Source organism: Mastigoproctus giganteus, chromosome 1 (genome assembly GCF_048544385.1).
Source record: "Mastigoproctus giganteus isolate SK-2022 chromosome 1, ASM4854438v1, whole genome shotgun sequence".
In the NCBI taxonomy this organism is placed as follows: domain Eukaryota; kingdom Metazoa; phylum Arthropoda; class Arachnida; order Uropygi; family Thelyphonidae; genus Mastigoproctus; species Mastigoproctus giganteus.
In genome coordinates, this window is record NC_143575.1 from 37,526,954 (window position 1) to 37,539,703 (window position 12,750).

The 12,750-nt window shown below is 37.9% G+C and overlaps 1 protein-coding gene across 1 annotated transcript in view; it reads left to right on the plus strand.

Annotated features, from left to right (window-relative positions):
• The window catches only part of LOC150090711 (uncharacterized), a 257,039-nt gene that overhangs the window by 120,164 nt on the left and 124,125 nt on the right, over positions 1–12,750 (plus strand). The gene's annotated exons all lie outside the window — the stretch shown is intronic.

A 12,750-nucleotide genomic window follows, 5' to 3' on the forward strand; every position in this document is an offset into this window, starting at 1 on the left:
GTCATAGATGAAGTAAACACTACTTCATCTATGACCTATGGCAGTGAGCTAAATGATCTTGTAATAATTGAGAGTAAAGTGGAGGAGAAATTGTTGAAGATAAATACAAGAAAGACACCTGGGGTGGATGGGATCTATCCAGTTATATTAAAGGAGGCAGCAAAGGAAGTAAGCAATCCGTTAGCCATAATTTTGAGAGCTTCCTTGGACTCAGGGGAGGTACCCACAGACTGGAGATGTGCAAATGTAACCCCAATTGACAAAGGAGGGTCAAAGGCTGACACAAGTAATTATACACCTGTGAATTTAACTTCTTTTCCAGGAAAATTAATGGAAGCACTGGTTAAAGAAGCACTGCAGGATCATCTTGACAAGAATTCAGTTATGGCTCAGACACAGCATGGTTTTGTTAAGGGAAGGTCTTGCCTGACCAATTTGATTGGGTACTATGATGTAGTCACAAAAGAATTGGATGCAGGGAATAACTTTGATATTATATATTTGGATCTTAGAAAGGCTTTTGATACTGTTGCACATGGAAGACTGCTGCACAAATTGGAGCAGTGTGGCATTGGTGGCAAATTGTTGCTATGGATAAAGGAATGGTTGAGTGGCAGAAGACTGAGAGTGGTAATTAATGGACACTGCTAATTGTGGACTAATGTTATTAGTGGAGTCCCTCAGGATTCAGTGTTGGGTCCATTGTTGTTTTCTGTATTTATAAATAATATTGATGATGGTATATCAAGCTTAATGTCCAAGTTTGCAGACGATACAAAGGTTGGCAGGGTTGTTAAGGATGCTACTGATGCTATGCTGCTGCAGCAGGATCTGGAAAGGTTGAGCAGATGGGCTGAGAGGTGGCAAATGAAGTTTAACATTGACAAATGTAAAGTACTACATATGGGAAACAGCAACCCCAGAGCAACGTATCAACTCTGTGATGCTACACTAACAATGGTAGAGAATGAAAATGTCCTGGGGGTAATTGTGCAGGCAGATATGAAGTTCTCTGAGCAGTGCAGACAAGCTGCAAGAGTAGCTCATGGTGTCTTATCAATGATATACAGGAATTTTTCTAGCAGGGAATGGGAGGTGATTATTCCCTTGTATAAGGCAATGGTCAGGCTGCACCTTGAGTACTGTATACAGGTCTGGAGGCCTCATTTCAACAAGGTTAGTGAACAGAAGGAAGGGTTGCTCTTACGAAGAAAGGCTTAAGTTTTGCAAATTACAGTGTCTGGAGACTAGGCACCGGCGAGGCGATCTGATAGAGGTGTATAAAGCCTTGAATGGTTTGAGCATGCTCAATGCTGATGGGATACTGACTCTTGCTCAGAATAATCACCTGAGAGGGCATAAATTCAAATTGAGGAAAGACAGATGTAGGATAGATGTGCGGAAATTTGCCTTTAGCCAGCGGGTAGTTCGTTGGTGGAACAGACTTCCATTCCTTGTTGTGGAAGTTAATAGCCTAAATAAATTTAAGGCTCAGCTGGACAGGTATTTCGAACGAACGGAGGGGTGGAGTGGAAGGGGTTTTTTTTTTTTTTTTTTTGACCGATGCTGCATAAGCTTGTTTTCTTGCATCATATGCCTCTACTAATGCTAATGCTAATAAGTTCATAAAGAACTTATTACTGATTTGGGCTAAGTTCATGAAGAATTCGTGTTATTTAGAAATAAAATAAAATAATATAAATTGAAATAAATAAATTGTATAAATTAAACAATGGATATTAAAATTAAGACTCATATTGAAGCAAAACGTAGGACCTTCTGAAAAAGATACAATATTAATTTTATTTATTTATTAATACAGGCACTCCCCGGCTTACATAATACTCGACTTATGGAAATTCAACTTTATATAAGTTTTTTCTGGCCGGTGCAAACTTAAAAAAATCATGGAAATGTATTTTGCATCCCGCAGGAATAAATGGAGGTATCGTGAAAATATTGTAATGTGAACCCCAATAACACTTTTTTTTTTTCTTTTTTTTTTTTTTTTTATGGTAATTTGTTCCAAGACCTCGGAAGTTGAAATTTTCGCTATATAACTAAGCTATTTATCTTTCTAAAAGGTCATTTTTATAATGGAAATTGCACTACACTTTTATCGTTGTCATATGTTCCATTATAAGGATCAATTTTGAACACCTTTGTGATATTTTTCTAAAACATATTTCTTGAGGTCACGACCTTAAAATAATTTGCACTTTCCAGTTTATTGGGCTTTTCTGTTAGCGCAATCTATTATAAACAGGTAGTAAACTTGTTTGCATTTGTGATAACTGGAATTCTGTGGGTTTTTACGTTACGGTGTTAATGTGAAATGAGTTCAGCCTTCACTGAAATCTTCAATCGTATAAAAAAAAATAAATTTTCAGAATCTCTTCATTCCTATTTATGTATTACAATGATGAAGTGAAAGTGACCAACAGAAAGTGCAAGTGCTGGCAGTGCTAGGAAACGAAACAAAATTGATTAGAAGTGAAGATAAGTACGAAACACGACAAAGTTTTTTATCTATTGCATGGGAATTATGTCTCACTGCTTCAGCAGTGAATACTCTTTTAAGGGACAGTGCACATATAAAAGAGCACGTTAAAGGATCAATGCATTTAAAATCAACAGTGTTCAGGTGCTATATCAAAGATGGAAAAGCTATTAATAATATGGATGGAAAATCGGATTCAGAAGCAACTGCCCCCGAGTCCAGTGGCCATTCAGGCAAAAGCAAGAAGATAGTAAGAATAAGTACGGCGAACCCCATGCCAAGTTCGTGGCAAGCAATGGGTGGTGTAATAGGTTCAAGCATCACGTTGGTTTCCAAAACATTAAAATGTGCAGTGAAGTCGCCAGTGCCAATTCTGCAGCTGCAGATAAATTTTGTGATGTGCTGGAAAAATCCCCTTCTAAATCGCCACAGTCCTCAACTTCTGCAGCGGCGTGCTTATCAGCTGGAGAGTTAATTCTGGCAACGATGCTCAAAAGGTAAAACTTGCTGACAACGTGCCTGTCTCCTCTCTCTTTTTTGTAATTTTATAATTTTGAAATTTTTGTAATTTTGTACACTTTTGTAATTTTTCCTGCGCACGAGATAAAAAAATTTAATAAACAATTGTATTTACATGTTCGTCGAACAAATTTTTTTTTTTGCTTCAAATTCAATCAAATTTGCGAGTGCTGCATAAGCATTTAGGGAAATTTCGACTTGGGTAGAGTTCTGTGGAACGCGACTCTTACATAAATCAGGGAGTGGCTGTATGTTAGGTACATTATGTTGTATATTTAACTAAAAGAAAATTTTACACATTTTTTTTCCTTTGTTTGTTATATTAAAATATTTTTTAATATATGATTTCAGGCAACAGAGTATCACTATCAGTTGCTTCAGTGACACCTTTCCACTCTTAATCCTTGAATGGCATTTGGATTATTACAGTAGACATGATCCTTCAGAAATCCTCACACAAAGCAATCACCAATAACAAGATATGTCGAATATAGTGGCCATACCCATACATCTTTTGGGAACCAATATGTTGTTTCACTCTTACTTATATATTTATGAAAGAATTCCATTCCAATACCATATTTGATGTGTGGTGATAGGTTGATCCCACAAAAAATGATCCCACCAAATTCCTGGTTTTTGAAGAACTGGATGATATTATTACAAAGACATTGTAAATAGAGGGTGCTATTTTTTTGCTTGAGAAAGATTGGACATGATCCCTTGTTTTCTCTTATGCACAACTACACATTGCAGAAAAAAAAGTGACATTTATTCAAATTCATCAGGATTTTTAGATGTCATCATGTTTTGTTTTTGTTGACATATTTGTTAAGATGGAAATGAGCCTTCTGTGAACTATATTCAGTCATTAATGGGCAAAATTCTGCTTCATGAATTGTAAAAACTAGTTTTTTTTTTTGTTTGTTTACTTTAGCTGCATATCCTTTCAGAGCATGTCAAGGCCAGGTTTTAAGGCAGGTGACAGCAAAAGTAAAGATTTCTTCCAAATGGAGGTTAAAGAAGCCTGTTTTGCATACATTTGGTATCATCCACATTATATGCTTTTTTTGTTGTTGTTGTTGTTTTTTTCTCACTAAAGATTCCCCTCTGCTTTCTCACATTATCTTTTAATTCAGATTTCTTAACTAATCTATTTATTGCCAAACCATCAGTTTTTCTAGTCTGTTCTTTAAAAATTGCATTGTTGCTTGTTTGATAAAATATTTTACATTTTTATAGACTGTACAATGCTTTGTTTTCTACTGCACAATATAAGATTAATATTTTATATCTATACAATTAATGTGTATTAGTTTTAACATACAGTGTTAGCTTTAACATACATTGTACATACAATGTTAAAATTTAGGAGATACAATTTTATGTATGCTAACAGGTTTAAAAGAAAGGAAGGAATTAAATATTTAGCTCAAAGAAACACAGCTATATAAAAGGTGTATAGCAGACACTGAATGTCTATGTGACAGGACAAGTAAATTATTGAGAGAAAGGTTCTGCAAAAGAAACTCCAAGGTTTTTTTTTTCTGATTCTGAGAATGCTGTAAATGTCATGAGTTTATTCCAAGAGTGTTTATCTATAAAATTCCTTCAAAGTAGAGAAATATGATTATTATTGAAGGCAAAATTAAATGGGGGGGGGTGTATTTTTTTTTTTTTTTTTTTTTTTTGCAAGTGAGGCAATATTTAGTTTCACCATTAAAATTAACTAGGGACTACACCTGCTAACAAGGCAAAACCACTACTATTCAGGTGTCCAGGAGCATGCACAGATCTGTAGTTCGTAAATTGCCTGCACACATGAGTTTTCTGAAGACAGAAATCTTAGGACATGAACTTACATGGTACACCATAACATCCAAGAATGGGAGAGCATTATCTACTTCCAGGTAGATAATCTACAGTAAAATGTATGCAGGAAAAAAGAGAATTAAGATACCTGAGGATCAGCAGTACCGACCCATGCAATGATGTGTTTGCAGGGAACATGAATATATCATTGATATAACGTGTCCAGAGTTTATGTGGGTAATCTACTAGTTTTGACTGGAACTAGCAGATTCAGAAAGATCCTTGTTTCCAGTTCCTCTATGATATTAGCTATAATGGAACTGACAGGAGTACCCATAGAAGTGTTTTGAATCTGTCAGTACAGAGAATTGTTGAACATGATCATGCCACCAGCCAAGCACAGGCTAAAAGTAGAACAAATATCTTAGCAAAAATAATGGCCTGTTGAACTGAAATATGCATAAATAAAAAGACCACATTGAACAAAACCACGATCTCACTTTCAGCAGTATTAAAATCCTTAATGATCTAAATGAAACAGACACCACTAACAACGGGTTAACAAATCCTACCAAAAAGGAATATTAACAACTTGGGAAATATAAGCCACATTGGAAATGAACTCAAAGTCCATGTCCATACAATACATTTGGGATAACAACAGTCCTTACAAAGGAATACCAAGCTTGTGAAGTTTAGGTAACCCATAAAACTGGGGAAGTTGGCATTCTGGCACATAAAGTCTCCAACAAAATGTTTTATTAATTGTGTTTTACGTAAACCAAGTTGCTGTCACTTCCATCATAGATAAATATCATGGAAGAACTGGAAACAGGAATCTTTGTTAGTCTAATGGTTCCAGTCATACTCTGGCAACATTATATTGCAATGGGTTCATGGTCATTCCTCAGGGGTTAGAACTGTTACTCCTTGGTTACCTTATATACTTTTTTCCCTGTATACAATTTTCTTCAGAACTAGAGGTAGATAATGCTCTCTCGTGTCTTGAGACTTTTGTCTTTAGAAAATCCATGTGAATAGACCAATTTACCAAAAATAGGTCTGCTCATGCTTCTGGTACCTGCATGTGCATTGTTTAAGCAGACTTGGTCTCATGCCAGAGATATTCAGATTTATACTGTGAGAGCAGATCCTGCAAGGTGTGGATATCCATTATCTGTGTGGTTCCAGGAGACTTGCCAGGTATTTATAAAGTTATGGTATCAGGTGTGTTCAGCTCCTTGTAGTAAGCTGCAGCCTATTATTACAAATGTAAAAACACCTATGTAATATGGCCTTGTTTATCATAAAGTGTGCCCAGATAGTAGGGGGGGGAGGCTGAAGCAGTGTTCTAAGAAATCATTAAGCTTTAATCATGATGTAGCAGAATTAAAAAAAATTCACATTATTTTGATCATGGGGAGGGGATATAGCCCCACCCCTTATGGGGACACCCTTTAACCCATGCCTCAGACTGGGATTGCCACTTGTACTGTATGTGTTCCTAATGTATTGCGGAACTAGAAATATCAGTTCAACTCTGTCATGATTCACTGTGAAGATACAGACTCTGTAAAAGGGGCTAAATCTGAGTATTATTATGTGGTTTGTGTGAATTGTGTTGGATTCTGTTGTGATGCTTGCCAATGCCCATTCCTGGTTCGAAGAGCCAGGTCTCTACTATTGTTAAGTGCCCAGAGATGGATGAGATCCTGCACCCAATGGAGGTAGTGCTATACCAATGGGTGCCACCGGTACTATATGAGAGAATCAGGCAGGAGATTAGAAGACTGTATTTCAGAGCATGAAGAGACTATCAGGACCATTAATTTTGTTCAGTCTGCTCTTGCTGAGCACTACTTGTGTGAGCTGCATGACAATCTTCCCCTTGTGATAATCTTCACATTGTTGTCCATTCGCACAATTCTGACTGTGCTTGTGGCTAAAAACATTGCATATTTTTTTCTATCCCGATTATCAGTTGTAATAAAGGAGTTCATATTCACTCCATAATGGAATCTACTATTTTGAAATATGATGTACGTTGGCATGCTTTGTGTAATGTTATTAATATTTGTTGCCTTGCATTGCTAGATTCTGGTTATCCCCCCCCCCATCTCTCTCTCCTTCCCTTTGTTATGCATGAGTGCATCACATGATGATTTCTGTTATTCATTACAGAAATTATATTTTTTAAATGTGTTTTCAGTTGAGAAAGAGGGACTGTTTCAAAAGCTGCTGTTCATTTGTAGGTTTTTTTTTTTTGCTGCTTTTAGCTCTTTATTTTTATCCGTTCTTAACTGGTTTTTATCTTGTTTTTAATTGTATTTACCATTTTCCATAGTTTATTAATCCTTAACAGCCCCCTCTGTTTTGTGATGCTGCAAGTCCACTGGGGTCATTTTACCACAGCGAAATTAACCTAATTAATTCTGTAATTTCTGCTCTGTCTACAAAGTTGAAACTCACAATATTCATCAATGTAGTACAGTCAGTCCTCGTATAGCACGATAGTTGTGTTCCTAGAAACCCTCGTGCAATATAAACAACAGGCCCTAGTGAAAAAGAGGGTTAAGTGCTGAACACACATTTGTAACCAAACCATTACCAAACACAATAAATAAAATACGTAAATATTTTATTACGTAATAAAATATTGCTAATGCTTTTGCTTCTGTTGTAAGCAAACTTGTTTTTTGTTTGATTTTCTATCCAAACAGATGACAGCCGTTCCATCTCTTCCAATTCTTTGTGTCTTGATCTAATGGATTTTAATTACACTTTGAGTTGTTCCTGCTATGAAAGTTGTTTTTATTTTCTCTGCATTCTTTCTAATTCTCAGCGTTGCCTCATTTAGGCCTGTAGCACGTGCAATATCACATGGTCTTTCATTTCACTAAAAGTGTTTCACAATTTCGTATTTTTTCTCTATCGACAGAGGCGGACTGGCGATAAGCCTTACCGGGGAAACCCCTGTGGGTCAGAGGTTGGTGTGATTTTGGCCATAAACCATAGTAAGAGGCCACTACAAATTTTCCCGGGTAAGAATTTTTGATCCAGTCCGCCTCTGTTTATCGATATTGCTTTTCTTTTTCTCTCTGAATCTGTAGTGTCTTCACCAGGACGCTTCCTTTTTTCACACCTTTTAAGTATTTTACTCATTTTTTAGGGAATAAAGCACAATTACGAAATGAGGAGGCACGCTTGATACACATAAACAAAGCTGCGCGCGTGTAGCAACTGAATAAACAACGCCGTAAAGGCAGAGATAAGCTATTAACACCTCACATTTTACTAAAGCACATTTCTGGGGGTTACTACCATAAAACAAAAATAATTTCCAGTTGCGTTTCTGCTAGTTGAATCTGTTATAAACTGGTAGTAAACTTGATCTAATGGCATTTGCGATAATACCGATAGCTGGAATTGTGTGGGTTTTTACCTTATTATGGTGAAATGTGTTTCCCCCTTCACTGATGTTATACAAGGACTGATTGTATTTTCTTTGATTTCCCAACTTCAAATTTCAGAAATTTCCATTAATTATTGCCCAGTCGCCAAAAATGTATGATCAAGTATGCATATTTTAAGCCTTTGCTAATTATGCCCAATGAAAATAAATTGGCATTACCCATGCTAATTGAGATGCGATACCCCATTTGCTTGAATTTCTCACGTGTGTGACTGCAGCTTACATCACGTTATGTGCAGCTTTGAGTGATGCTGTACAATAGATCACCAGTGTACAGATATATAGAAAAAAAATGCATCATACAACTGATTCTGGCCATAAGAAACATAGCTGAAAGAATTGCAGTGAATTGTTTTTGAAAAACAAAATGATTGTACATCCTGTCTTCAGCGTATTATATCTACAAACAAAAATTCAAGGAAATTCATCTGTTGCAAGCCACATTAAAAACCGTACAAATTGAATACACCACATTGAGCATTTCATAAAAAAAAAATAAGCTTGGATTATTGTAATTGTTTTTTACATCCTGCAGCACACTTTCTGGATTTATGTTTGATCTAACAAAATTTCAAGAAAATATTTCATTCTTTGATGTTTTTTTTTTTTTTTTTTTTATCTTCACAGCAATTTTGGTATGACCCTAGATTTCTGTTTCATGAGTTTTATTCCTTGAGAAAGTTTATACTCCAGGTGACTATTGCTTCTGCATTATTGTAATTGTGATAAGCAGTATTGGTACAGCATGTGGGCGCCCCAAGAGTATAAACAGAAAATTTATTTAATTCTTTATTTATATTTGTGGTGTAAAGATGAACTTGATTCTGAGATGTTTTTGATGAATATGACCTGAAGAGGTACTTATTTCTTCTTCAGGCTATACAGTTTTACTGCATCCATGACAGACACATTAGGAAAGAAATGAACCAACTTGCAGTTCTGTGAATTTTTGTCCATGTTTTTGGACAGATGCCCAAGATATACAGTTTCTGAGCATGTCATTGAAGACAAATAGTTAGTGGCTTTCAGGGTAGATACTCATTCCATCAATACATACCAAGTAAACCAGCAAAGTATGGACTGAAGATATTTACATTATGTGATGCGAGGATGTGCTGCACACTGAACATGGAAGTTTACGTGGGTAAAAAATTTCCTGTCCATATGACTTTTCAAATGCACCCCTCGATGTGGTGATGCGGCTTGTTCATGCAATCGAAGGAACTAACTGTAATTTGACCACAGACAGTTGGTTCTGCAGTGTGCCTCTGGCTTCAAAATTATGAGAAAGAGACATACTCTGGTTGGCACACTTCAGAAAAATAAATGTGAACTACCAGCTGAACTGATCAATGTGGAGGGACACAGGCCAACTAGTAGTTTGTTTCCATTCCAAGATCTGATCACAATTCTGCAGTATGTACAAGAAAAAAAAAAGTGCTAATATCAACCATGCACTACAATGATGCAATAGATCCTGACAGTGGTGACAGCAGAAAGCCAGAAATTATTATCTTTTATAATACAACAAAGGTTGGGGAAGATGTCTTGGATGAAATATGTGAAACATATTCTGCTTCTCGAAGAAGCAAAAGTGGTCAGTGGTACTTTTTTGGAGGATTTTAGACATTGCTGGGATCAATGCATTGAACGTTTCCCTTAGCAATAATCCAGAAGTGAAACTCACTCAAAAAAAATTTCTTGCAGAGATTAGCAAAAGTTTAGTGAAGCCATATTTGTGTGAAAGCTGCAAAACTGGCACCTCCGTAGCCAGGTGGGAAGGAGCAGCAGTACGTAGCACATGCTTCTTGATTAGACCGGGGTTCGAGCCCGTCACCACCAAATACGGAGGATGCGGAAAGGTCAGGGAATGACCACCGCATATTCCCGGAGCAATATGGCCTTAGTTGCTAATGCTCCTAAAAAATATATAACAAGCTGCAAAACTATGTTGTGTTCCCCCTCTGAAAAATTCCTGGATGTTCCAAACAATGTCCACCTAATCAAGGAAAATGTTACAGAAACATGCACTTCTGCAGAGGATGTTTTCAGCTGATTTGTAAGGAGCACATGATGTTTTTCTGTGAAAGATATGCTAAGAAGAAAACTGAAGAAAATGTTAGTAGTGATATTGCTGAATAAAAGAGCATACTGATCTAATAGTTTTTTATTCAGCTATACTGTTTTATATTAGCATATACAGTCTATGCTATATGTTTGTGTGTGTGTGTATATACCTATATATACAGACAGACACACCCACATTGTGTGTATATATATATATACACACACAGGGTATCTCAAAAATGCCCGGCATAACTTCAGGAATGAGTTTCTCACATGTAGACAATAAAAATATTTTATATCAACATAGTTCCAGAAATGCTTGGTTCCCGAGTTTTGAAGGTCTGTCTTTAACACTTAACTGTTCACATCACCTTATAGTAACTGTTCAAAATGTCTACCTTCTGCCTGAATACAGGCCTCACATCGACATCTCATGAACTCGCGAAGACGATGCCAAATTCCTGGCATGTTTCGTATTGTCTCACAACTTGCCACAATTCGATTGCGGAGAGTTTCCACATCAGTTACTGGAGTTGAATACACCAATGACTTTAAATGTCCCCACAAGAAGAAATCTAGTGGATTTAAATCAGTTGAGCTTGGAGGCCAGGCAGTTCGTCCACTTCTACCTAACCACCGACCACAAAACCTTCGATTCAGGTAATTGTGGGCTAGGTGACTGAAATGTGTGGGAGCGCCACCGTGCATGAAGTGTGCTTGTTGATGAATGATCAGTGGCATGCCATCCAAGAAATCAGGCATGTTGTTTTCCAGAAAGTTTCTGTACACCTGCCATGTGAATTTGTTTGGAAGTGCATGGGGGCCCAAATAACTTATCACCAAAAACACCCACCCAGATGTTGAGGCTGAACCACTGTTGGTGATGTGATGGAAATTGCATGTGGGTTTTCCTCAGCCCATACATGCTGATTGTGAAAGTTTTGGATTCCGTCTCGTGGGAACTGTGCTTCGTCTGTAAATATCACTGAGGCAGGAAAGTGAGGAGTTGTACCACACTGCTGCAAGAACCACTGGCAGAACATTACTTGTGCAGGGTAATCTGCTGGTGACAAGGCCTGTACCCATTGCAGATGGTAAGGATACAGTTGGTGTTCTCGCAACACTCTCCAAATAGTTGAACATTGAATAGCCAGTTGCATTGCTATTCTGCATGTGCTGATTCCAGGAGTGTTATGCACAACATCCAAAATCTCCTCCTCTACTTCAGGAGTTGTAGATCTTGGTCATCCTCTGTCAGCAGCACGAGGTGTAAAGGTCCCATGTTCACAAAGGCGGCGATGGATACCTTCAAACGTTTTCCTGTCTGGACACCTTCGTTCTGGGAACCTTTTGTGGTACAAACGACGAGCCTCCAGAGCATTGCTGTCCGCCAAGCAGTACATAAAATGCATATCTGCTTGCTCCTGATTTGAGTACATGGTCAGAATGGAAAACCACCAGATTCTGTCAGTACCTTGCGATGAAGGAAATCACCTGCAGGAGATAAGACATTCCAGTTAATAACTCGGGAACCAAGCATTTCCGGAACTATGTTGATATAAAATATTTTTATTGTCTACATATGAGGAACTCATTCCTGAAATTATGCCATGTATTTTTGAGACACCCTGTATACAGTGTGATTCACTACCAGTGCGACAAACTTGCAGGAGGTGTAGGGGGCACAAAGACGAATCGGAATCACATAGCATTTGCAGGGTCCGAAATGCCTTCGTCATGTGGTAGAGGACGTTGAACGGGAGGTCGCGTGAACAGCAATCCCGCTGGAAGTCAGCATTTGCGAACCGGTTACCGAGGCAGTAGGATGGACGAGTATTCGAACGTTGAACTGGCCAACATGCACCTCGCGTATGGAGCTGCAGACTGTAACGGGCACGCTGCTCTGCGCTTGTACCAGGAACGTTTCCTGCACAGGCGTGCTCCTCATCATACGATTTTCGCACGTGTGCACAGAAGGTTACATGAAACTGGTTGTTTCACGAGAGGTACCATGAATCGAGAGCAAACGATAAGGACGCTAGACAATGAGGAGAATGTCCTACGTCTTGCAGAAGGCAATCTGAGTACAAGTACTCGAGCAATAGGCCAACGATTGGGTATTTCCCAATCCACTGTATGGAGGATACTGTCAACAAACCAAATGAGTTCATACCATCTGCAACGCGTCCGATCATTGGTGCCTGCGGATTATCCACTCCGGAGGACTTTTGCTACTTGGTTTCTTCAACAAAGTGCGGCAGACAGCACAATACAGAACAATACAGACGCAGCAAATGCTGCGTTTGTATTGTTCACGGATGAGGCAAGTTTCACAAGAGAGGGAACCTTCAATCAACATAACGCCCATTTGTGAGCCTTG